At 44.0% G+C, this 24023-nt stretch overlaps 1 protein-coding gene across 1 annotated transcript in view; it reads left to right on the forward strand.

Moving 5' to 3' along the window:
- Positions 1-24023, forward strand: part of LOC143270612 (phospholipase A2-like) — a 326364-nt gene that overhangs the window by 50464 nt on the left and 251877 nt on the right. The window lies entirely within an intron of this gene.

Below are 24023 nucleotides of genomic sequence, written 5' to 3' on the forward strand. Positions count from 1 at the left end.
TGAAGAGTGGGTGATGATTCCAGCCATGCCTTTCATCCCAGCATTCTGGGATGCAGAAGCAGAGGCAGAGGTAGGCAGATCTCTTGAGTTCTTGGCAACCCTAGTCTGAAAGCAAGTTCCAGGACATCCAGGACTGTTAAAGAAACCCTGTCTCAAAATACTAACAAAAAAATTCAAAATCAAAATAAAGAAGAAACCAGCCTAAGATACATAGGTGGGTAGGCGGAACAGAAAGGAGAAGGAGAGTGGAGAGATGCAGAAGGCAAATGGAAAGGAAAGGAGGGAAGAGGAGGGATGGGGAGGGAATGAAAGAAAGACAGAGTTATGAGAGGAGAGAAGAGAGAAAGACTGAGTGTCACACGGGCACTAAAGGGAACATCTTGCTCTAAAAATTCTAGACTCGCTGGGTGGTGTCCATGCAGGGCTTTATTCACTGCACCGGAGATGCAGAGATAGGCAGATCTTTGCAAGCTGGATGCCAGCCAGGTCTATAGAGCCAGTTCCAGGACAGACTCCAGAGCTACAGAAAACCCTGTCTCAAAAAAAAAAGACCCCCCCAAAGGAACTGGACTCAAACACTTGTGCTGTGCACTCATCATAAGAAATAGGATACAGGGGCTGAAAAAATGGCCCAGATGTATAAGAGCACTAACAGCTCTTCCAGAGGTCCTGAGTCCAATTCCCAGCAACCACAAGGTGACTCACAAACCATCTGAAAGAGATCTGGTGCCCTCTTGTGGCCTGCAGGCGTACATCTAGAACATATAATAAATAAACAAATAAATAAATCTTGGGGAAAAAAGAAAAAGAAGTTGGATATAGGAAACCACACTGGACTAACCGTAAATGACCTGAAGGTTGTATTACATCCTGGTGGACTTCAAGTCTTCACTGTGCCTAAACACGCCACAGGATAATGTCCTGCTAAAGCACACAGCAGCCTAACTTTTTGAACAAAGAAATCAGAACACATCCTCTTCTCTACCTTTCTCCATCATGGGACTCTAAAGGTAAAGCCAGGTTAATCTCTGGTTCCCTGGTCAACCAGGATTAGGAATAACCTGTCTCATTGGCTGGTTTAAGGCTGCGTGGTTGTCAGTCACTCTTTTCCTTTAGTGAACAGCTGCCCAGTCCTCCATCTTTCTAACCCCAACCCCATCCCCACTGGAGTCCCAAAGCTCAGGCCTTGACCCTCCCAAGGTCAGGCCTGGTGAGCAACAGCTGCAGCCTGAGCCCTGTGAAGGCACAGTGACTGGTAGTGTTTGGCACTGGCTGTCCAGAGTCCTGCTGGAAGGGTAGGGGGTCTTGAGCATGGAGACAAACTCAACTCACCCCCAACATGGTTTTTATCCAGGGACGAGGTGAAAAGTGGGGAAAAGAGAAGCTGGGGTGAAAAGTTAGAGGAACATGAGAGATGGCCAAACACAGAGCCAGAGGGCATTGGGCCTGCAGACACTGTTCCCCAGCCACCATGTGGTGGTTGGTGAGGACTGAACTCCTGGTCCTCAGCAAGAGCAGAAAGTGCTCTCATGTGCTGAGCAGGAGTATTACACAAAGAAACCCTGTCTCAAAAAATAAAAATAAAAAACAAAAAAATATGAGAAGCCAGTATGAGATAATGATGTGTTAGAGGGGACAGAAAAGGGAAGGAGAGGGAGAGATGAGGCAGGGAGAGGTACAGGAAAGAAGGGATTGGGTGTTGTGGAATATTATTTGAAGATGTGTTACATTTGTTTATGCTGTTGAACATTTGTTTTAATGATGCAAAAATGTGTTGCATACTTTTCTTATGCTTTGTTTAAATTTAAACTTTTTCTTTTTATTTACAATTTTTTTAATTCATTTTAAATACCAACCTCAGATCCCCTATCTCAGCTTTCTTCCTGCTCACCCCACAGCCTCCTCCCCTCACTCACTCCCTTTCCCCTCCTCCAAAAGTGTAAAGCCTCTCATGGGGGGGTATCAGCAAAACCTGATACATTCAGCTGAGGAAGGTCTAGGCACTACCCCCTGCATCAAGACTGTGCAAGTTGTCCCACCATAGGTAGTGGGCTCCAAAAAACCAGCTCATGCACCAGGGATGGATCCTAATCCCAGTGCCAAGGGCCCCTCAAACAGACCAAGCTACACAACCCGCATGCAGAGGGAAGGAGCAAGAGGACAAGGAGTGGAGGATGCCAGGGGCCAGCCACCCAGCCACCCAGCTACATGTCAGCTTCCGAGTAAGTGTGAAAGTAAGATATACAGAAGTAGGAAAGGAAAAAGCCCAGAGGCAAAAGGTAGATGGGATAATTTAAATTAAGGAAAGCTGGCTAGAAACAAGCCAAGCTAAGGCCAGACATTGATAACTAATAGTAAGTCTTTGTGTGTTCTATTTATTTGGGAGCTGAGTAGTGGGTTTCTAAAAGAGTCAAGTGCCAAAAAAGTAAAAGTATAAAAAAAAACCCATACCAATAACAGAGGGGAGAAGTGGGGAGAGAAGGAAAGAGAAGACAGAGAAGTAGGAGGAGAGAGAAGAGAGAAAGATGCAGTGTCACATGGGAACTAACGGGAACATTTTGGCCCTGAAAATATTGGACTCAAAGCACTTCTGCTGTGCGTTCATCATAACACGTTGGATATAGGATTCCAACTGGACTGAGAGTAAATGACCTAAAAGCAGGATTGCATCCTGGTGACATTCTGGTCTTCACTGCGCCTAAACACACGCCACAGGATAACTGTCACGCTAAAGTACACAGCAGGATAACCTTTTGAACAAACAAAATAGACCACATCCTCTCCTGCACACTTCTTTGCTGTGGGATGTTCTGTATGGTAAATATGTTGCTCTGATTGGTCAATAAATAAAACACTGATTGGCCAATGGCTAGGCAGGAAGTATAGGTGGGACTAACAGAGAGGAGAAAAGAAAGAACAGGAAGGCAGAAGGAGACACTGCCAGCCGCCACCAGGACAAGCAGCATGTGAAGATGCCAGTAAGCCACGAGCCACGTGGCAAGGTATAGATTTATAGAAATGGATTAATTTAAGCTATAAGAACAGTTAGCAAGAAGCCTGCCATGGCCATACAGTTTGTAAGCAATATAAGTCTCTGTGTTTACTTGGTTGGGTCTGAGCGGCTGTGGGACTGGCGGGTAAGAAAGATTTGTCTTGACTGTGGGCCAGGCAGGAAAACTCTAGCTACACTTCTTTATCACAGAACCCCTTATGTAAAACCAGGTTAATCCCTGGTTTCCTGGTCTACGAGATTTAGGAACCAGATGTCTCACTGGTTAAAGGTTACACTGATCGCAGCTTCTCTTTTTCTTTTGTGAGCAGCTACCCGGTTCTCTGCCTTTTCACCCCAGTCCTGTCCCTACCTGTGTTCCAAACTCAGGTCTCGCTCCTCCCAAGGTCAGGCCTGGTGAGCAACAGGTGCAGCTATAGCCGTCTGCGCAGGCACAGTGACTGGTAGTATCTGGGAGTGGCTGTCCAGAGTCCTGCTGGAAGGGTCTTGAGCATGGAGAAAACTAAGTCAACTCACCCCTACATGGTTTTTATCCGGGTAAGAGGCTAGAGGTGGGGAAAAGGAGGTGCTGGGGTGCTAAGTTAGAGGGTACAAGAGAGATGAACAGACACAGAGACCAGAGCGCATTGGGCCAGCAGACATTGTTCACAAGTTCACACAGAGGCCAGAGCGCATTGGGCCAGCAGACATTGTTCACAAGTTCATGGTTCTGAGAACTGAAGCCTGGTCCTCAGCAAGAGCAGAAAGTGCTCTTAAGTGCTGAGCCATCTCTCCAGCCCCTGCAATGGTTGATTGTCAGCTTCACACACTGGGTAGGGAGAGCCTCTGCTGAAGGGTGGCCTGCATCATATTGGCCTGTGGGCACATCTGTTGGGCATTTGTTTTCTGTTGTATGATATTTTGTTTGTGTTCTGACAAATAAAGCTTTCCTGGAGACCAGAGGGTGGAGCTAGCTATTAGTTAACCATAGAAGCCAGGCTATGGTGACTCCTGCCTCTGGTCCCAGCATTGGGAGGCTCATACCTTTAATCCTAGCACACTGGAGGTGGAAACAGGATCTTGACCCCCCTTTTGGTCACAGGATTGAGAGAGATAAGAACTCTCTGGTGACTGCAACCCACAGCTCCAGAGAGACTAGTTAACAGGGAAAGACCCCAAATCAAGGTCTCCCATGGGGAGTCAGCAGAGCCCCGCACACTGAGCCTAGGCAGGTCCAAGCCCCTCCCCACTGCACCAAGGCTGTGCAAGGTGTCACACCACAGTCACGGGCTCCCAAAATCCTGCCCATGCACCAGGGGCAGAACCCAATCCCCCTGCCTTGATGCCCCCCAAATGGTTCGAGTCAAACAACTGTCTTCCATATCCAGAGGGCCTAGTCCAGTCCCCTGTGGGCTCCGCAGCCACTAGTCTCCAGTTCATGGGCTCCCACTAGTGTGATCAGTCATCTTTGCACGTTTTCCCATCATGATCTTGAGTCCCCTGCCTGCAGAATCCCTCCTCTCTCATCGATTGGATTCCCATAACCCAGCCCTGGCACCTGGCCATGGATCTCTGCATCTGCCTCCATCAGTCACTGGACAAAGGCTCTATGATGACAGCTAGGATATTTGCTAGGCTGGTCACCAGAGTAGACAAGTCCAGGTACCCTCTAGACCACTGCCAGCACTCCCAGGTGGGGTCATCCTTGTGGATTCCTGAGAGCCTCCCCGGCACCCTGCCTCTTCCTATTCCCATGATGTCCTCATCTATCATAGTATCTCCCTCCCTGTCCTCCCACTCTGTCCCTGTTTCAGCTCAAACCTCCCATTTCCCTATGTTCTCATGCCCCACTCCTCGCCCTCCACCCCCCCAACACTCCCAGTCTGCTCATGCAGATCTCATCCACTTCTCCTTTGCAGGGTCATCCATGTGTCCCTCCTAGAGTCTTTCCCTGTTAGCTAGCCTCTCTGGAGCTGTGGGCTGGAGTCTGGCCATCCCTTCCCTCACATCTAGTATCCACTTATGAGTGAGTACATACTATGTTTGTCCTTCTGAGTCTGGGTTATCTCACTCAGGATGATATTTTCTAGTTCCATCCATTTGACTGCCAATTTCATGATGTCATTCTTTTTTACTGCTGAGTAGTACTCTATTATGTATATGTGCCACATTTTCTTTATCCATTCTTCAGTTGAGGGGCATCTAGGTTGTTTCCAGGTTCTTGCTATTATGAATAATGCTGCTATGAGCATAGCATGTATCCTTGTGGTATGATTGAGCATTCCTTGGGTATATGCCCAAGAGTGGTATAGCTGGGTCTTGAGGAAGACTTATTCTCAATTTTCTGAGAAACCACCATACTGATTTCCAGAGTGGCTATACAAGTTTGCACTCCCACCAACAGTGTAGGAATGTTCCCCTTGCTCCACATCCTCTCCAACATAACCTGTCTTCAGTGGTTTTGATCTTAGCGATTCTGACAGGTGTAAGATGGTATCTTAGAGTCATTTTGATTTGCATTTCCCTGATGACTAAGGATGTTGAGAAATTCCTTTAATGCCTTTCAGCCATTTGAGAGTCTTCTGTTGAGAATTCTCTGTTAAGCTCTGTAGCCCCGCCCCGCCCCCCCCCTTTTTTTTTTGTTTTTTCAAGACAAGGTTTCACTGTGTAGTTTTTGCCTTTCCTGGAACTCACTCTGTAGCCCAAGCTGGCCTCAAACTTACAGAGATCCACCTGGCTCTGCCTCCCGAGTGCTGGGATTATAGGTGTGCACCACCACCACCTGGCCTTTTTTTTTAAAAAGATTTATTTATTTATTATGTATACAGTGTCCTGTCTGCATTTATCCATGAAGGCCAGAAGAGGGCACCAGATCTCATTACAGATCGTTGTGAGCTACCATGTGGTTGCTGGGAATTGAACTCAGGACCTCTGGAAGAAGAGCCAGTGCTCTTAACCTCTGAGCCATCTCTCCTGCCCCAGTAGCCCAATTTTAATTGGATTGTTCAGTATTTTGGAATCTAGCTTTTTGAGTTCTTTATATATTTTGGAGAACCACCCTTTGTTAGATGTGGAGTTGGTGAAGATCTTTTCCCATTCTGTAGGCTGTCATTTTTGTCTCATTGACCGTATCCTTTGCCCTACAAAAGCTTCTCAGTTTCAAGAGGTCCCATTTATTAATTGTTTCTCTCAGTGTCTCTGCTACTGGTGCTATATTTAGGAAATGATCTCCTGTGCCAATGCATTCAAGACTACTTCCTACTTTCTCTTCTATCATGTTCAGTGTAACTGGATTTATGTTGAGGTCTTTGATCCACTTGGACTTGAGTTTTGTGCATGGTGACAGATATGGATCTATTTGTAATCTTTTACATATTGACATCCAGTTATGCCAGCACCGTTTATTGAAGATACGTTCTTTTCCCCATTGGTTTCTCTGTTGAAAATTGTATGTTCATAGGTATGTGAATTAATGTCAGGGTCTTCAATTTGATTCCATTGGTCCACACGTTTATGCCAGTATCAAGCTGTTTTTATTACTATAGCTCAATAGTAGAGCTGGAAATCAGGGATTGTGATGCCTCCAGAGGTTGCTTTATTATACAGGATTCTTTTAGCTATCCTAGGTTTTTTTGTTTTTCCATATAAATTAAGTATTGTTCTTTCCAAGTCTGTGAAGAATTGTGTTGGGATTTTGATGGGAATTGCATTGAATCTGTAGATTGCTTTTGGTAAGATTGCCATTTTTACTATGTTAATTCTACCATAGGTAGAACATGGGAGATCTTTCCATTTTCTGATATCTTCTTCAATTTCTTTCTTCAGAGACTAAAGTTTTTATCATACAGGTCTTTCACTTGCTTAGTTAGAGTTACCCCAAGGTATTTTATATTATTTATGGCTATTGTAAAGGGTGATGTTTCTCTGATTTCTTTCTCAGCTCATTTATCATTTGTATATAGGAGGGCTACAGATTTTTTTGAGTTAATCTTGTATCCTGCCACCTTACTGAAGTAGTTTGTTAGCTGTAGGAATTCTCTGGTAGAATTTTTGGGGTCACTATTGTATACTATCATATCATCTGCAAATAGGGAAAGTTTGACTTCTTCCTTTCCAATTTGTATCCCCTTGATCTCCTTTGGTTGTCTTGTTGCTCTAGCTAGAACTTCAAGTACTATATTGAATAAATATGGAGAGAGTGGACAACTTTTTCTTGTTCCTGATTTTAGTGGAATCGCTTTGAGTTTCTCTCCATTTAATTTGATGTTGGCGGTTGGCTTGCTGTAAATTGCCTTTATCATATTTAGGTATGTTCCTTGTATTCTTTTATTTATTTATTTATTTATTTATTTATTTATTTATTTATTTATTTATTATTTTATTTTACAATACTATTCAGTTCTACATAACAGCCACAGATTCCCTTGTTCTCTCCCTTCCTGCCCCCTTCCCCTTCCCCCTAGCCCACCCCCATGTATTCTTGACCTCTCTAGAACCTTTATCACGAAGGGGTGTTGGATTTTTGTCAAAGGCTTTTTCAGCATCTAGTGAGATGATCATGTGGTTTTTTTTTCTAATAAAAGACAAAAAATCCTAACATCTGATTTATTCTTTTTTTTAGTAAACTTATTTTACAACATCATTCAGTTCAACATAATAGCCACAGATTGCCCTGTTCTCCCACTCTCGCCCCCTCCCCCACCCCACGCCCCCATTCCCACCTCCTCCAGCTCAAGGTCTCCCCCGAGGACCGGGATTGACCTGGTAGCCTCAGTCCAGCCAGGTCCAGTCCCCCCCTCCCAGACTGAGCCAAGCGTCCTTGCATATGTCCCAGGATTCAAACAGCCAACTCATGCAGCGAGCCCAGGACCCTGCACCAACACACAGCTGCCTCCCAAACAGATCAAGCCAAATGACTGTCTCACCCGTTCAGGGGGCCTGATCCAGTTGGGGGCCCCTCAGCCTTTGGTTCATAGATCCTGTGCTTCCATTCATTTCGTTATTTGTCCCTGTGCTTTATCTAACCTTGGCTTCAGCAATTCTTGCTCATATAAACCCTTTTCTTTCTCACTAATTAGACTCCCAGTGCTCCACCAGGGGCCCAGCCGTGGATGTCTGCATCCAGATTCCTCAGACCTTCCTTGGACAGAGGAAACCCAAATGGCTGAAAGACATTTAAGGAATTGCTCAACATCCCTAATCATCAGGGAAATGCAAATCAAAACAACTCTGAGATACCACCTTACGCCTGTCAGAGTCGCTAAGATCAAAAACACTGAAGACACTTTATGCTGGAGAGGTTGTGGAACTAGGGGAACTCTCCTCCACTGCTGGTGGGAATGCAAGCTTGTACAACCACTTTGGAAATCAATATGGCGCTTTCTTAGAAAATTGGGAATCAATCTCCCCCAAGATCCAGCTATACCACTCCTGGGCATATACCCGAGAAATGTTCAATCATACCACAAGAGCACTTGCTCAGCTATGTTCATATCAGCATTGTTTGTAATAGCCAAAACCTGGAAACAACCTAGATGCCCTTCAACTGAAGAATGGATAAATAAATTGTGGCACATATACACAATGGAATACTACTCAGCAGAGAAAAACAATGACATCATACGGTTTGCAGACAAATGGATCGATCTAGAAAAAAATCATCCTGAGTGAGGTGACCCAGACTCAGAAAGACAAATATGGTATGTACTCACTCATAGGAAGATGCTAGATGTGGAACAAGGATGACTGGACTGCTACTCACATCACCAGTGAGGCTACCTGGAAAACGGGACCCCAAAAAAGACACGGAGAAATGGATGAGATCTACATGAACAGCCTGGTCATGAGTGGGAACAATGAAGGGCGACGGTCGAGGGAAAGAGAGTGGGAGATCCTAGCTGGATCAAGAAAAGAGAGGGAGAACAAGGAATAGGAGACCATGGTAAATGAAGTCCACATGAGAAGGGGAGGAAGCAGAGAGCTAGGGAGGCCCACGGAGATCCACAAAGATACCCCCACAAAAGACTGCTGGCAATGGTCGAGAGACGGCAGGAACTGACCTACTCTGGTGATGGGATGGCCAGACACCCTGTTAGTTGTGTCATGTGGTTTTTTTGCCTTTCAGTTTGTTTATATGGTATATTACATTGACAGATTTTCATATGTTGTACCATTCTTGCATCCCTGGTATGAAGCCTACTTAGTTATGGTGGATAATTTTTTTGATGTGTTCTTGGAGCCTGTTTGTCAATATTTCATTGAGTATTTTTGCATCAATGTTCATGAGGGGCATTGGTCTGTCATTCCTCATAGACAACGCCTATACTAGCTTATATGCTCTTGCTTTGGGAATGAGGTCACCTGCAGAGGTAGGTTTACCATCCGGGACCTCTGTACTCTGATTGGCCCTGGGTGGATTTGGAATGGACAGGGAAGTAACAAGGACAGTCATCATTTATTAGTCATTTTCTTGGTCTCATTTGACATCACAACAGTCTTATCAGGTAGATACTAAAATATAGATGAGGTCACTGATGAGGAAGATGAGGAAGGCAGGGCCAATTGTCCAAGGTTACCCAGCTAAGAAGTGACAGCATTTGGTTATAGAACACAGATCTACATTATTCCAAAGCCATTTTAAAACAATGTTTTAAGATTTTATGTATTTCTGGGGAGGCGTTTCTGTGTCACAAGCCAGGTGTGTAGGTCTGAGGACAATGTGTCTGTTCTCTGCTTTGCCCATGTGAGTCCTGGGAATGGAATTTGGGTTCAGACTTGGCAGCAAGTGCCCTTATTCCCTGAGCCATCTTGTCTGCCCAAAGCCTCTCCTATTAGCTGCTGTGTTATACAGATTCCACATTGACTAAACAACTGAGAGCTGCGTCAATGGCTATAAGTCAGATACTGGAGTAAACACCTGTGCAGGGCAAGATTTATCATTCCCATTGTACAGGTGAGGATTCAGAGGGCTGGGAATATAGTTAAGTGGCTAGAGCTCTTGCCTAGTATTCACAGAGCCCCGGGTTCTACCTCCAGAACCCATGAATTGAGTGTGATAGTGCATACCTATAATCCCAGCACTTGGGAGCTGGAGGCAGGAGGATTGTCTTAAATCTCATAATTTTTTTGTTTGTTTTTTGAGACAGTGTTTCTCTGTGTAGTTTTGGTGCCTGTCCTGGATCTTATTCTGTAGACCAGGCTGGCCTGGAACACACAGAGATCTGCCTGGCTCTGCTTCTCGAGTGCTGGGATTAAAGGTGTGGACCACCACCACTGGGCCTTAAGTCATATAATTTTATATGTGATAGTTTATATTTGTAGTTTTCTGGGTTTTAAATTAAATATATGTTTATTTCTTTATATGTATAGGAATGAGTTGTCATCCCCTGTCTTCTTCAGTTAACTCTCTCCCATGTCTTTAGAGGCTGGGTACTGTGGAACAATCCTTGTACACTAAATATGTATTGCTCTCATCATTAACAAAGAGCTGATTGGCCAATAGCTAAGCAGGATTTTCAGGCAGAGAGAATTCTGGGAAGAAGGAGTTGGAGGAGTCTTGAGAGACGCAGAGAGAAGCAAGATGAATGGGCCGTGTTGAAAGAGGGTAGATTAGTAATATGGGTTAATTTAAAATATAAGAGTAAGCCACAATGGTCGAGAGAGTGCCTGAGCTGACCTGCTCTGGTGATCAGATGGCCAAACACCCTGGCTGTCATGATGTAAAGGAGAAGAGAGAGCAAGAACCACAAAGTCTTTAGCCAATAATAAATCTTACTCCTGAAACTGGTGGACCAGGGAACCGGAGATTAACCTGGCTTCACCTGCAGGGTGCTGTGACAGAGACAGGCAGAGAAGAGGAAGTGTTCCCTTTTGTACCTACAAAAAAGTTAGGGTGCTGTTTGCTTTAGCAGGACAGCTATCCTGTGGTGCGTGTGTAGACACAGTGAAGACTCAGAGGCCACCAGAATATAATCCTGCCTTCAGGTCATTTACAGTCAGTCCAGTTTGGTTTCCACATCCTACACTGAGCACACAGAAGAGGTACTTTGAGTCCCATATTTTTAGAGCCAAGATGTTCCTTTAGTGCCCATGTGACACTGCTTCTTTCTCTTTTCTCTTCCCCTCTTCCCTCTTTGTCTTCTCTTTCCTTCCTTCCCTAAAACTTCCCTCCCTTCCTCCCCTTCTCCTTCTGTTTATCTCTACCCCCTTATGTATCTCAGGCTGAATTCTTCCTTTGTTGTTTTCAGGAACAGGGTTTCTTTCTGTAATAGTCCTGGCTGTTCTGACTCTGACTCTGCCTCTGCCTCCCATGTGCGGGGATGGAAGGCATGGCCAGAACTCTCATCCAGTGTCTGATGGAAGCAGAGATCCACGGCCGAGCCCCAGGTGGAGCTCCAGGAGTCCAGTCAGTGAGAGAGAGGAGTGATTGTATGAGCGAGAGATGTTGAGACCATGGTTGGAGGAAGCATAGGGACAAATAGCCAAACTAGTGGAAGCACATGAAATGTGAACCAATGTTGGAGGAACACCTATGGAACTGGACCAGGCCCTCTGGATCAGTGAGACAGTAGATTAGCTTGAACTGTTTGGGAGGCTCCAAGGCAGTGGAGCCAGGACTTGTCCTTGGTGCATGAGCTGGCTTTAGGATTAAATGTATGTGTTTATTTTTATGTGTAGGAATGAGTTTGCATCCCGTGTCTTCTTCAGTCACTGTCCACCATGTCTTTAGATGCTGGGTTTCCCACTAAATGTGACACACACCTTTAGATACCTTGACCATCCAACAAGTTTGGGAATCTGTGCTCCCCACTTCCCAATAGAGTTACAGATGCCCCAAGCACACCTTGCTTTTTCCATGGTCTCTGGGCATCCTAGGTCAGGCCCTCATGATTGTATGTCAACCACTTTACCAACTGTGCCATCTCCCCAGTCACAACAACTAATGTTGAGACACTTTGCTCAGCCTTGGAATAGGGAGGAGGGGACTGGACCTGCCTTGGCTGAGTCTGCCAGCCTGGGCTGACTCCCCAGGGGAGACCTTGCCTTGGAGGAGGTGGGAGTAGTGGGGGTGGATTGTTGGGGGGAGGGCTCGGGGCTAGGAGGATGGAGGACAGGGGAATCTGTGGCTGATATGTAAAATTAAGTTAATTATAAAATAAAAATACTATAAAAAACAGTAAGCCAGTAACAAGCCTGAGGTATTGACAGAGCATTTATAATTAATAATAAATCTTTGTCTGGATATTTGGGGAGCCAGTGGTTGATGAAAAACTCCACCTACAGCTGAGCTTCTCAATAAACTGGATACTCACCTTTTTTTTTTAAAAAGCAAAATTCTGTCAAAAATTTTAATGTACATACATCTGACTCAGTAGTTCTGTTTTTTACTCCCTCCCCCCATGTATGTGGAGGGGAGCGGGGAGGTCACACATGCCACAGCATGCCTGTGGAGGCCAGAGGACGGCCCTGTGGAGTTGTCCTCTCTTTCCTCTGTGTGAGTTTGGACATCAGGGTTGTACTGCAAATGCCCTCACTTGCTGAGCCATTTCCCAGTCCCCACCCGACCAGTAGAAGAATGTTCACTGTTGTGTATAGCACGAATCTTTTTTTAAAAGATGTATTTATTTATTTTGTATACAGTATGTATGACTACAGGTCAGAATATGGCACCAGATCTCATTACAGATGGTTGTGAGCCACCATGTGGTTACTGGGAATTGAACTCAGGACCTCTGGAAGAGCAGTCAGTGCTCTTAACCTCTGAGCCATCTCTCCAGGCCCCTGTAGCACAAATCTTAAAAGGCCTTATTAATAGAAACAAACCTGGAGCCAGGTATTGGGGTGAATGCTGGAAGATCAGAGAAGCAGAACAAGCCACAGCTACCTCACCTTGCCAATTCCTCAACTGATCCTGTTTCTTCAGACTGGAAAATTACATATACCAACTACCTCTTCTAAAATTATATGATTTAAGACAATCTGTTGGGGACCGACTCCGGACAGCTGTGTCTTGAACCTGTGTTACCTTCCACGATTTATCAAGCCTTGTGTAAATAGGAGGCTTTTAGTCTAACCTAGGAATGTAGGATTAAATAAACTTCTTGGAGCCTATACTAAATCAGCTAGCTGCAGGGACCTGGGACCAAAGCGACCTCCTGTTGACCCTCCCTTAGGAATTTTCTTTGTCCTCTCCTCACTCCTCCTGCTCCCCCTCCCTACCTGAAGCCCTGTTTATAAGCTCTAACACCCAGTCAAAAATTTTACAATACCATTCAGTTCTACATACATATCAGCCATGGGTTCCCCTATTCTCCTCCCTCCCACCCCCTCCCCTTACCCCCAGGCCACCCCCCATTCCCACCTCCTCCAGGACAAGTCCTCCCCCGAGGACTGCAATCAACCTGGTAGACTCAGTCCAGGCAGGTCCAGTCCCTTCCTCCCAGACTGAGCCAAGTGTCCCTGCATAAGCTCATTGCATGAGTTGGTTTTCAAACAGCCAACTCAAGCAATGAGCACAGGACTTGGTCCCACTGCCTAGTTGCCTCCCAAACTGATCAAGCCAATCAACTGTCTCACCTATTCAGAAGGCATGATCCAGCTGGGGCTCCCTCAGCCTTTGGTTCATAGTTCATGTGTTTGCATTCATTTGGCTATTTTTTTCAATAATTGAAATTTATTATAAGCCACAGTCATCCTAGGGACCTCCATGATATATATATATACACATATAGCCTCCATGGTTCTATGGGTTATGGTCTGATTGTTCTTTATTTTATATCTAGAATCCACCTATGAGTGAGTACATACCATGACTGTCTTTCTGGGTTTGGGTTACCTCACTCAGGATGATTTTTTCTAGTTCCATCCATTTGCCTGCAAATTTCATATTTTCATTGTTTTTCTCTGCTGAGTAGTACTCCATTGTGTATATGTACTACATTTTTTTCATCCATTCTTCCATTGATGGGCATCTAGGTTGTTTCCAGGTTCTGGCTATTACAAATAGTGCTGCTATGAACATAGCTGAGCATGTATCTTTATGGTATGAATCAGCATTCCTTGGGTATATGCCCAAGATTGGGATGGCTGGGTCTTGAGGTAGTTCGATTCCTAATTTTCTGAGAAACCGCCATACTGATTTCCACAGTGGTTGCACAAGTTTACATTCCCACCAACAGTGGAGGAGTGTTCCCTTTGCTCCACATCCTCTCCAACATTGGTTGTCATTGGTGTTTTTGATCGTAGCCATTCTAACAGGTGTAAGGTGGTATCTCAGAGTCATTTTGATTTGCATTTCTCTGATGATTAAGGATGTTGAGCATTTCTTTAAATGTCTTTCAGCCATTTGTAGTTCTTGTTTTGTGAATTCCCTGTTTAGCTCTTTAGCCCATTTTTTAATTGGACTGTTCAGTACTTTGATGTCTAGTTTCTTGAGTTCTTTATATATTGTGGAGATCAATCCTCTGTCAGATGTGGGGTTGGTGAAGATCTTTTCCCAGTATGTTGGCTGTCTTTTTGTCTCATTGACTGTGTCTTTTGCCCTGCAAAAGCTTCTCAGTTTCGAGAGGTCCCATTTATTAATTGTTGTGCTCAGGGTCTGTGCTGTTGGTGTTTTATTTAGGAAATGGTCTCCGGTGCCAATGCGTTCAAGAGTGCTTCCTATTTTCTTTTCTATTAAGTTTAGTGTAACTGGATTTATGTTCAGGTCTTTGATCCACTTGGACCTGAGTTTTGTGCATGGTGACAGATATGGATCTATTTGTAATCTCTTACATATTGAGATCCAGTTATGCCAGCACCATTTGTTGAAGATACTTTCTTTGTTCCATTGTATAGTTTTGGCTCCTTTGTCAAAAACCAGGTGTTCATATGTGCATGGATTAATGTCAGGGTCTTCAATTCGATTCCATTGGTCCGTATGTCGGTTTTTATACCAGTACCAAGCTGTTTTTATTACTATAGCTCTATAGTAGAGTTTGAGGTCAGGGATGGTGATGCCTTCAAGGGTTGCTTTATCGTATAGGATTCTTTTAGCTATCCTGGGTCTTTTGTTTTTCCATACAAAGTTGAGTATTTTTCTTTCCAAGTCTGTGAAGAATTGTGTTTGGATTTTGATGGGGATTGCATTGAATCTGTAGATTGCTTTTGGTAAGATTGCCATTTTTACTATGTTAATAATACCTGTCCATGAGCATGGGAGATCCTTCCATTTTCTGATATCTTCTTCAATTTCTTTCTTTAGAGATTTAAAGTTCTTATGAAAAAGGTCCTTCACTTGTTTAGTTAGTGTTATCCCAAGGTATTTTATATTATTTGTGGCTATTGTAAAGGGTGATGTTTCTCTGACTTCTTTCTCAGCCCTTTTATCATTTGTGTATAGGAGGGCTACTGATTTTTTTGAGTTGATCTTGTATCCTGCCACTTTACTGAAGGAGTTTATCAGCTGTAGGAGTTCCCTGGTAGAGTTTTTGGGGTCACTTATGTATATTATCATATCATCTGCAAATAGTGAAAGTTTGACTTCTTCTTTGCCAATTTGTATCCCTTTGATCTCTTTTTGTTGTCTTATTGCTCTAGCTAGAACTTCTAGTACTATATTGAATAAATATGGGGAGAGTGGACAGCCTTGTCTTGTTCCTGAATTTAGTGGTATCGCTTTGAGTTTCTCTCCATTTAATTTGATGTTTGCTGTTGGCTTTTATAAATTGCTTTTATTATGTTTAGAAATGTTCCTTGTATTCCTGATCTTTCTAAGACCTTTATCATGAAGGGGTGTTGGATTTTGTCAAAGGCTTTTTCAGCATCTAAGGAGATGATCATGTGGTTTTTTTTCTTTCAGTTTGTTTATATGGTGTATTACATTGACTGATTTTCGTATGTTGAACCATCCTTGCATCCCTGGGATGAATCCTACTTGGTCGTGATGGATGATTGTTTTGATGTATTTTTGGATTTGGTTTGCCAATATTTTGTTGAGTATTTTTGCATCAATGTTCATGAGGGAGATTGGTCTGTAGTTCTCTTTCTTTGTTACATCTTTGTGTGGTTTGGGAATCAGGGTAATTGTAGCCTCATAAAAAGAGTTTGGTAGTGTTCCTTCTGTTTCTATTATGTGGAACACTTTGAAGAGTATTGGTATTTGTTCTTCTTTGAAAGTTCGGTAGAATTCTGCACTGAAACCATCTGGTCCTGGGCTTTTTTTGGTTGGGAGACTTTTGATGACTGTTTCTATTTCTTTAGGGGTTATTGGTCTATTTAAATGGTTTATCTGGTCTTGATTTAATTTTGGTATGTGGTATTTATCCAGAAAATTGTCCATTTCTTCCTGGTTTTCCATTTTTGTGGAGTACAGGTTTTTGAAGTATGATCTGATGATTCTCTGGATTTCCTCGTTGTCTGTTGTTATGTCTCCCTTTTCATTTCTGATTTTGTGAATTTGGGTGCTCTCTCTTTGCCTTTTGGTTAATTTGGCTAGGGGTTTGTCTATCTTGTTGATTTTTTCAAAGAGCCAATTCTTTGTTTCATTGATTTTTTGTATTGTTCTCTTGTTTTCTATTTCGTTGATTTCAGCCCTCAATTTGATTATTTCCTGGCGTCTATTTCTCCTGGGTGAGTTTGTTTCTTTTTGTTCTAGAGCTTTCAGTTGTGCTGTTAATTCATTGGTATGGGATTGCTCCATCTTCTTTATGTGTGCATTTAGAGCTATGAATTTTCCTCTTAGCACTGCTTTCATAGTGTCCCATAAGTTTGGGTATGTTGTACTTTCATTTTCATTGAATTCTAGGAACTCTTTAATTTCTGTCTTTATTTCTTCCTTGACCCATTGATGTTTCAGGTGGGCATTATTCAGTTTCCATGAGTTTGTGGGTTTTATATAATTTTTGTTGTTGTTGAGGTCTAACTTTAAGGCATGTTGGTCTGATATACAGGAGGTTATTCCAATTTTTTTTGTATCTGTTGAGATTTGTTTTGTGTCCAAGCATGTGGTCAATTTTTGAGAAGGTTCCATGGGGTGCTGAGAAGAAGGTATATTCTTTTGTGTTAGGATGGAATATTCTGTAGATATCTACTAGGTCCATTTGAGTCATAACATCTGTTAGGTCCTTTTTTTCTTTGTTAAGTTTCAGTCTGGTGAGAGTGGTGTGTTAAAATCTCCCACTACTAATGTGTGGGGTTTGATGTGCGTTTTAAACTTTAGTAGTGTTTCTTTTATGAATGTGGGTGCTCTTGTATTTGGAGTGTAAATGTTTAGAATCGAGACTTCATCTTGGTGGATTTTTCCTGTGATAAATATGTAATGTCCATCTTGATCTCTTTTGATTGATTTAGTTTGAAGTCTATTTTATTAGATATTAGGATAGCTACACCAGCTTGTTTCTTAGGTCCATTTGCTTGAAAAACCTTTTCCCAGCCCTTTACTCGGAGGTAGTGTCTGTCTTTGAAGTTAAGGTGTGTTTCTTGTATGCAGCAGATGGATGGGTCCTGTTTTCTTATCCATTCTGTTTGCCTGTGTCTTTTTATAGGTGAGTTGAGACCATTGATATTGATGGATATTAATGACCAGTGATTGTTAATTCCTGTTATTTTTTGTGGTTGTGTTGTGTTGTCCTTCTGTGGTGTATGTTGGTGTAGGATTATCTATTGCGTGATTTTTCATGGATGTGTTTAACTTCTTTGGGTTGGATTTTCCTTTCTAGTGCTTTCTGTAGGGCTGGGTTTGTGGACAGGTATTGATTAAATCTGGTTTTATCCTGGAATATTTTGTGTACTCCGCCTATGGTGATTGATAGTTTTGCTGGGTATAATAGTCTGGGTTGGCATCCGTGGTCTCTTAGGGTCTGCATGAGATTTGTCCATGATCTTCTAGCTTTCATAGTCTCTATTGAGTAGTCTGGTGTTATTCTGATGGGTTTGCCTTTATATGTTACTTGATCTTTTTCCTTTGCAGCTCTTAATATTTTTTCTTTGTTCTGTGTGTTTAGTGTTTTGATTATTATGTGGCGAGGGAACTTTTTTTTTTGGATCCAGCCTATTTGGTGTTCTGTAAGCTTCTTGTATCTTCATAGGTATTTCTTTCTTTAGGTTAGGAAAGTTTTCTTCTGTGATTTTGTTGAATATATTTTCTCTGCCTTTGAGTTGGTATTCTTCTCCTTCTTCTATCCCTATTATTCTTAGGTTTGGTCTTTTCATGGTGTCCCAAATTTCCTGAACGTTTTGTGTTATGACTTTTTTGTCTTTAATGTTTTCTTTGACTGACGCATCTATTTTCTCTATCGTGTCTTCAGTGTCAGAGATTCTCTGTTCCATCTCTTGCAATCGGTTGGTTATGCTTGTTTCTGTAGTTCCTGTTCGTTTAGTCAGGTTTTCTATTTCCAGCATTCCCTCAGCATGTGTCTTCTTTATTGTCTCAAATTCATTTTTCAGATCTTGGAATGTTTCTTTCATGTGTTTAATTGCTTTTTCTTGGCTTGATTTGATTTCTTCCCATTTTTTGTTCGTTTTTTCTTCCATTTATTTAAGGGAGTTTTTTATTTCCTCTTTAATGGAGTTTTTCATTTCCTCTTTAAGGAAAGTTTTTATTTCTTCTTTGAGGGAATGTTTTATTTCTTCTTTAAGGGCCTCTATCTTCTTCTTAAAGTCATTTTTAGGGTTGATTTCTTCTGTTTCTTCTGTCTTGGTATGTTCAGGTCTTGCAGGTGTAGAATCACTAAGTTCTGATGTTGCCATATAGATCTTTATGTTGTTGCCTGTATTTTTGCTCTGGCATCTACTCATCTCTTCCTCTGTGTGGTGCAAGTGGTGTCTGTGTCTGAGAGTGCCTCTCTTGTTCTATTTTTTAGTCTTGGTTTAGTAGGGGTTCTTGGTTAAATTGGTGCTATTGGGCTATTTCTTCAGGGGCAGCTGATCTCAGTCGGTGAAGTATATACTTATGATTCTGGTGATCTGGTTTGGTGGCTGGGTAGTGCCTTCTTCTGTGTTCCCAGGTCACGTTTTGTTCATTTGTCAACTCCTCAGCTGATCTTGTTTCTTCAGACTTCAAACTGTAGGCATCTGAATCCTCTCCCAGATGGGTTTCAGCTGAGCAGGTAGTCTCATCAACACCTCCACATTGTTGGGTTTCACAGGATCTGCAGCTGGGCCCTGGGTTGTCCTCAGACGGAGTGTTCAGATTCGTTCTGGTTCCGTCCCTCGGAGATAGCTTCTTCCCCAGGTGTTGGGGTTAGAGGCGTCCCTGTTCCAAGCTGCATCTGCTTGTCTCTGTCCCTGGGCCCATCTACCTCTGTGGGTCACCACCAGGCCTGTATGTCTCTGCCGGCTGCCGCTGGTCCTGTATGTCCCTGTTGGCCGCCGCTGCCGGGCCCGTCTACCTCTACCGGCTGCCGCTGCGGACCTACCTGTGTCTGCTTGTCTCCCCCGCATGGCTTGTCTACCTCTGTGGGCCAACACTGGGCCTGTATGTCTCTGCCGGTTGCCGCCGGGCCTGAATGTCCCTGTTGGCCACCACGGCCGGGCCTGTCTACCTCTGCGGGCCGCCGCTGGGCCCATCTCAGGATACTCACCTTTAGGTAGCCTGACTGACCAACAAATTTTGGGGATCTGTGCTCCCCACATCCCCATTAGAGTTACAGAGGCCCAAACCCCATGTCTTGCTTTTTAAAAATATACTTAATTTTATTTTATGTACATTGGCTTGAGTGTTTCAGATCCCCCTCTGTAACTGAGGTTACAGAGAGTTGTGAGCTGCCATGTGGGTGTTGAGAATTGAACTCAGGTACTCTGGAAGAGCAGCCAGAGCTCTAAACTGCTGAGCTATTTCTCCAGCCCCACACCTTGATTTTTACATGGTCTCTGGGCATCCTAGGTCAGGCCCTCATGATTGTATGGCAACCACTTTACCAACTGTGCCATCTCCCCAGCCCACAACAACTAATGTTCTGATTGTAAGTTTGTTCCAGCAATTTGGACAACCCAATGGACTTCTGTGTGTGTTGTCTCTCAACCCTGAGTCTGTACCAATAGGAGGGCCACCGTTTTTTTTTTTTTTGATACAAATTGTAGGGATTGGGGTCATGGGCTCCACTCAACTTCCTTTCTTGTTTCTCTGCAGACAAAACAACCCCTGTGAGGCCTTCATCTGCAACAGTGACCACCAGGCCACCATCTGCTTCTCCCAGGCTCCATACAACAAGGAGAACAAAGGCATTAAGTGTTAGACTTGTCACCTCAGTTACTGCCTACACCATCCCCACCTACCTGGTTGTCTTCATTATACGCTGTACCCTCTAATAAAGAACCTACTGAAAGAATTCAGCTTTGGAGATTGTATTCTCTGTATACCAGACATAACTAGATCCTCAGAGAACATCATTCTGTCTAGTCTTCGGGGCTGAAGATTATTGGAGAAGACATTGCCATTAGGGGAGCACCTTGAGGAGTGAGTGATGAGCCTGGCCATGTCGTTCATCCCAGCACTCTGATACAGAGAAGAATAGACATAGGCAAGCAGATCTCTTGAGTTCAAGGCCAATCTGGACTAAGAAGAAAGTTCCAGGACAGGCAGGACGATTACACAAACAAACCCTGTCTTGAAAAACAAAAACAAAAAAAACCAAAACTACAGCAAAATACACTCAGCCTGAGATATGTAGGGTGTTAGGGGCAGACAGAAGGGGAAGGGGAGGGGGAGATGAGGCAGGGATGGGGACAGGAAAGAGGCCTAGGGATGGGGTGGGGGCAGGAAAGAGAAGACAGGTATGTAGGAGGGAAGAGAAGAGAGAAAGAAGCAGTGTCACATGGGCACTAAAGGAACATCTTGTTCCCCAAAATACTGGACTCAATACGCTTCTGCTGTGTGTGCTCATTGTAAGAAGTTGGATATAGGAAACCACACTGGACTGAGAGTAAATGTCCTGAAGGCAGGATTACATCCTGGTGGACTTCCAGTCTTCACTGTGCCTAAACACACGCCATAGGATAGCTGTCCCAGTAAAGTACACAGTAGCCTAACATTTTACAACAAACATAAAAGAATACTTCCTCTCTCTACCTTTCCATAGCCTTGGCAGATAAAGCAAGGTTAAACTCTGGTTACTTTGGCAAAGCAGATTTAGGAATAAGATGTCTCACTGGCTGGTTTAAGGCTACGTGGTTCTCTGTTTCTCTTTTCTCTAGTGAACAGATGCCCAGTCCTCTCCCTTTTCACTCCCAACCCCATCCCCACTCGTGTCCCAAAGCTCAGGCCTCGCTAGTCCCAAGGTCAGACCTGGTGAGCAACAGAGTGTCTTGCGGAGGCGCAGTGACCGGTAGTAGCTGGTAGTGACTGTCCAGAGTCCTGCTGGGAGGGTAGGGGGATCTCGAGCATGGAGACAACCAACTCAACTCAACCTTACATGGTTTATATCCAGGGAGGAGGTGAGAAGTGGGGAAAAGGAGGTGCTAGAGGGAACATGAGAAATGACTAGACACAGAGGCCAGAAGGCATTGGGCCATCAGCCACCATATGGTTCTGAGAATTGAAGTCCGGGCCACGACAAGAGCAGAAAGGGCTCTTAAGTGCTGATCATCTCTCCAGCCCCTGCAATGGTTGATTGTCAGCTTCACACACTGGGTCGGGAGAGCCTCAGCTGAAGGATTGTCTGCATCATATTGGCCTGTGGGCACATCTGTTGGGCATTTGCTTTTTTTTCATTCTTTTAAAAAAAGTTTTTGGTTTGTCATGAAAGGGATTCTTTGTGTATCTCTGGCTGTCCTGGAATTCACTCTGTAGACCAGGCTGGCCTCCAACTCAGATATTCATCTGCCTTTGCCTTCTGAGTGTTGACATTAATGACGTGTACCACCACCACCATCTGCTACATTCCTAATTTTCAAATGGAATTTGTGGGCTAGTAAGATGCAGCCTATGATGCAAGCCTGTAGACCTGAGTTTGATTCCTGGACCCATTTAAAGGAAGAAGGATAGAACTGACTCCACAGAGTTGTCCTCTGACTTCTACATGTGCATATAAGTGCTCTGTCTCTGTTTCTCACACTCACACAGACACATTAATTAGTTAATTAATTTTCGCATTTGAAACTGGAATCTACCTCAAAGGCTGTCTCAGGTTCTTCAGACAAACTTAACACATTGCTTATAAGTTAACATGTAGAATTGCTGGGGCTAGCTATTTCTCCCGGGGACCACACATCACTCTCAGCATCCCTCAGACAAACCCAAAGGAGCAATATCTATATCTTATTACATCAAAGCATCCACGGGAGAGGGACTTGTCATTTTTCCAGTCACTGCACTTGAGCTGGTTGGGGTGTTGAGCTAGCCCTCTCTCTTTGCCTCTGGGACAGCACTGATTCAGGCTCTGTCACCATCTACAGCAGCTCTGCAGGTCGGGACTGTGTGTGAGGGTGCACACATTCTACTTCTGTGCTACACACACAGTAGTAACAAGTTCCGTGTGCTGACTGGACACTGTCAGAGCACAGCTACAGGACTCTAAAGAGAAGTCACTGAGTCCTCCCCTCACTCGGGACGAAACTCCTCCTGCTGTTTGCTCTGCTCACAGGTAGGACCCTTGTCTCCTCCGAGTGCCCCCATCTCTATTGTCCTCAATGCACAGCCTCGCTGGTCATGCCTCAAGTTCTGGTTTGGGGTTCCTGTTGGGGTCTAATAGCCTGTGGGTTGGAGTTCCATGCTCACTCCATGTCCACAACAGCTAGCATCTTTACCCTCTAAGTCAGACATCCCTTGCTAAAGTCCACTACATTCACCGACCTATGCAAAGAAAGCCCCTTCTGCCTCTGCCATAAGCCCTGGGACCCATTTCCTTGTAACGTAGGTGCCCTTAAATTGGATTTTATTGTACTTAAAAAATATTTAATTTTACTTTATGTGCTTGAGTGTTTTGCCTGCACATTTATCTGTGAATTATGTGTGAGCAGTGTCTACAGAGGCAAGAGGAGGGGTCTGATCCTCAGAACTAGGGTCACAGACAGTCGTGAGCTGCCATGTGGCTGCTGGAACTGAGCCTGGGTCCTATAAAAGCTCAGCAAGTGCTCCTGAGTGTAGAGCCACCTCTCCAGTCCTGATGATTGTTTTATTTCCCTGATCTTATGATGTGGCTCAGGATGTCCTCCAACTCAACATTATGTCCAGACTTGAAAGCTTTCTGCCTCACCTTCCAAGTGTTGGGATTGCATACATGCCACACTTGCTTCCACAACTTTTTTTCCCATTGTTTCTAAACATGGTTCTCATAGTACCCATGGCTGTCCTGGAACTCACTCTATAGACCAGACTGACTTTGATCTCAGATACCCACCTGCCTCTAGGTCCAGAGTGCTGGGATTAAAATCCTATACACTCTCCCTTGGCAACCGTGAACTTCTTATCCACCTGCCTCAGCCTCCAGAGAGCTGGGATTACAGTGTGTGTTCCACTGTACCTGGCTTCTCCAGCATTTTACTGGTGACCAAGTATCCCACTGCAGACTGAATTTTGGCTTTTTTAACAACTCCTCAGCTGATGAACAGTTTGTTCTATCAAATGCTGGCATTACAAAGATGATCTGACCATTATCCTTGTCTATGAGCTGTGCATGGCCATACAACAGATTCCTTCTAATTCTTCCAGTGTAAAACAATGAGCATATGTTGGCTGCTTCTCTGGCTCAAGGTCTCAGCTAGAACTGTGATGAATCCCACTGCTGGCTAAGGCTAGGGTTTCACCTAGTCTTGAGTAGTGGTGGGGCAGCTTTCAAACTCAAGAGATGGTAGGATTGTTGGGTTATTGAACTAAGAGGTCAGTTTGTCCCTGGCTTCTGACTGGAGAGTGTTTTCAGCTCCTCAGCACAGAGACCCCAGGGCAGGTCACAGTGTGGTGTCTGTCTGTCCTGACAGTGAGAAATGAGCAGGCAAGCAAGGCAAAAGGCAATGTCTATAGAACTTAGTCCTGGGGACTCAGCCCAGCCTGGTACAGTGGAGTACATTTATAATCCTATCACTTGGGAGGTTGAGGCCAGAAGGTTGCCACAGAGTCGGA

Source organism: Peromyscus maniculatus, chromosome 23 (genome assembly GCF_049852395.1).
Source record: "Peromyscus maniculatus bairdii isolate BWxNUB_F1_BW_parent chromosome 23, HU_Pman_BW_mat_3.1, whole genome shotgun sequence".
Taxonomy (NCBI): Eukaryota; Metazoa; Chordata; class Mammalia; order Rodentia; family Cricetidae; genus Peromyscus; species Peromyscus maniculatus.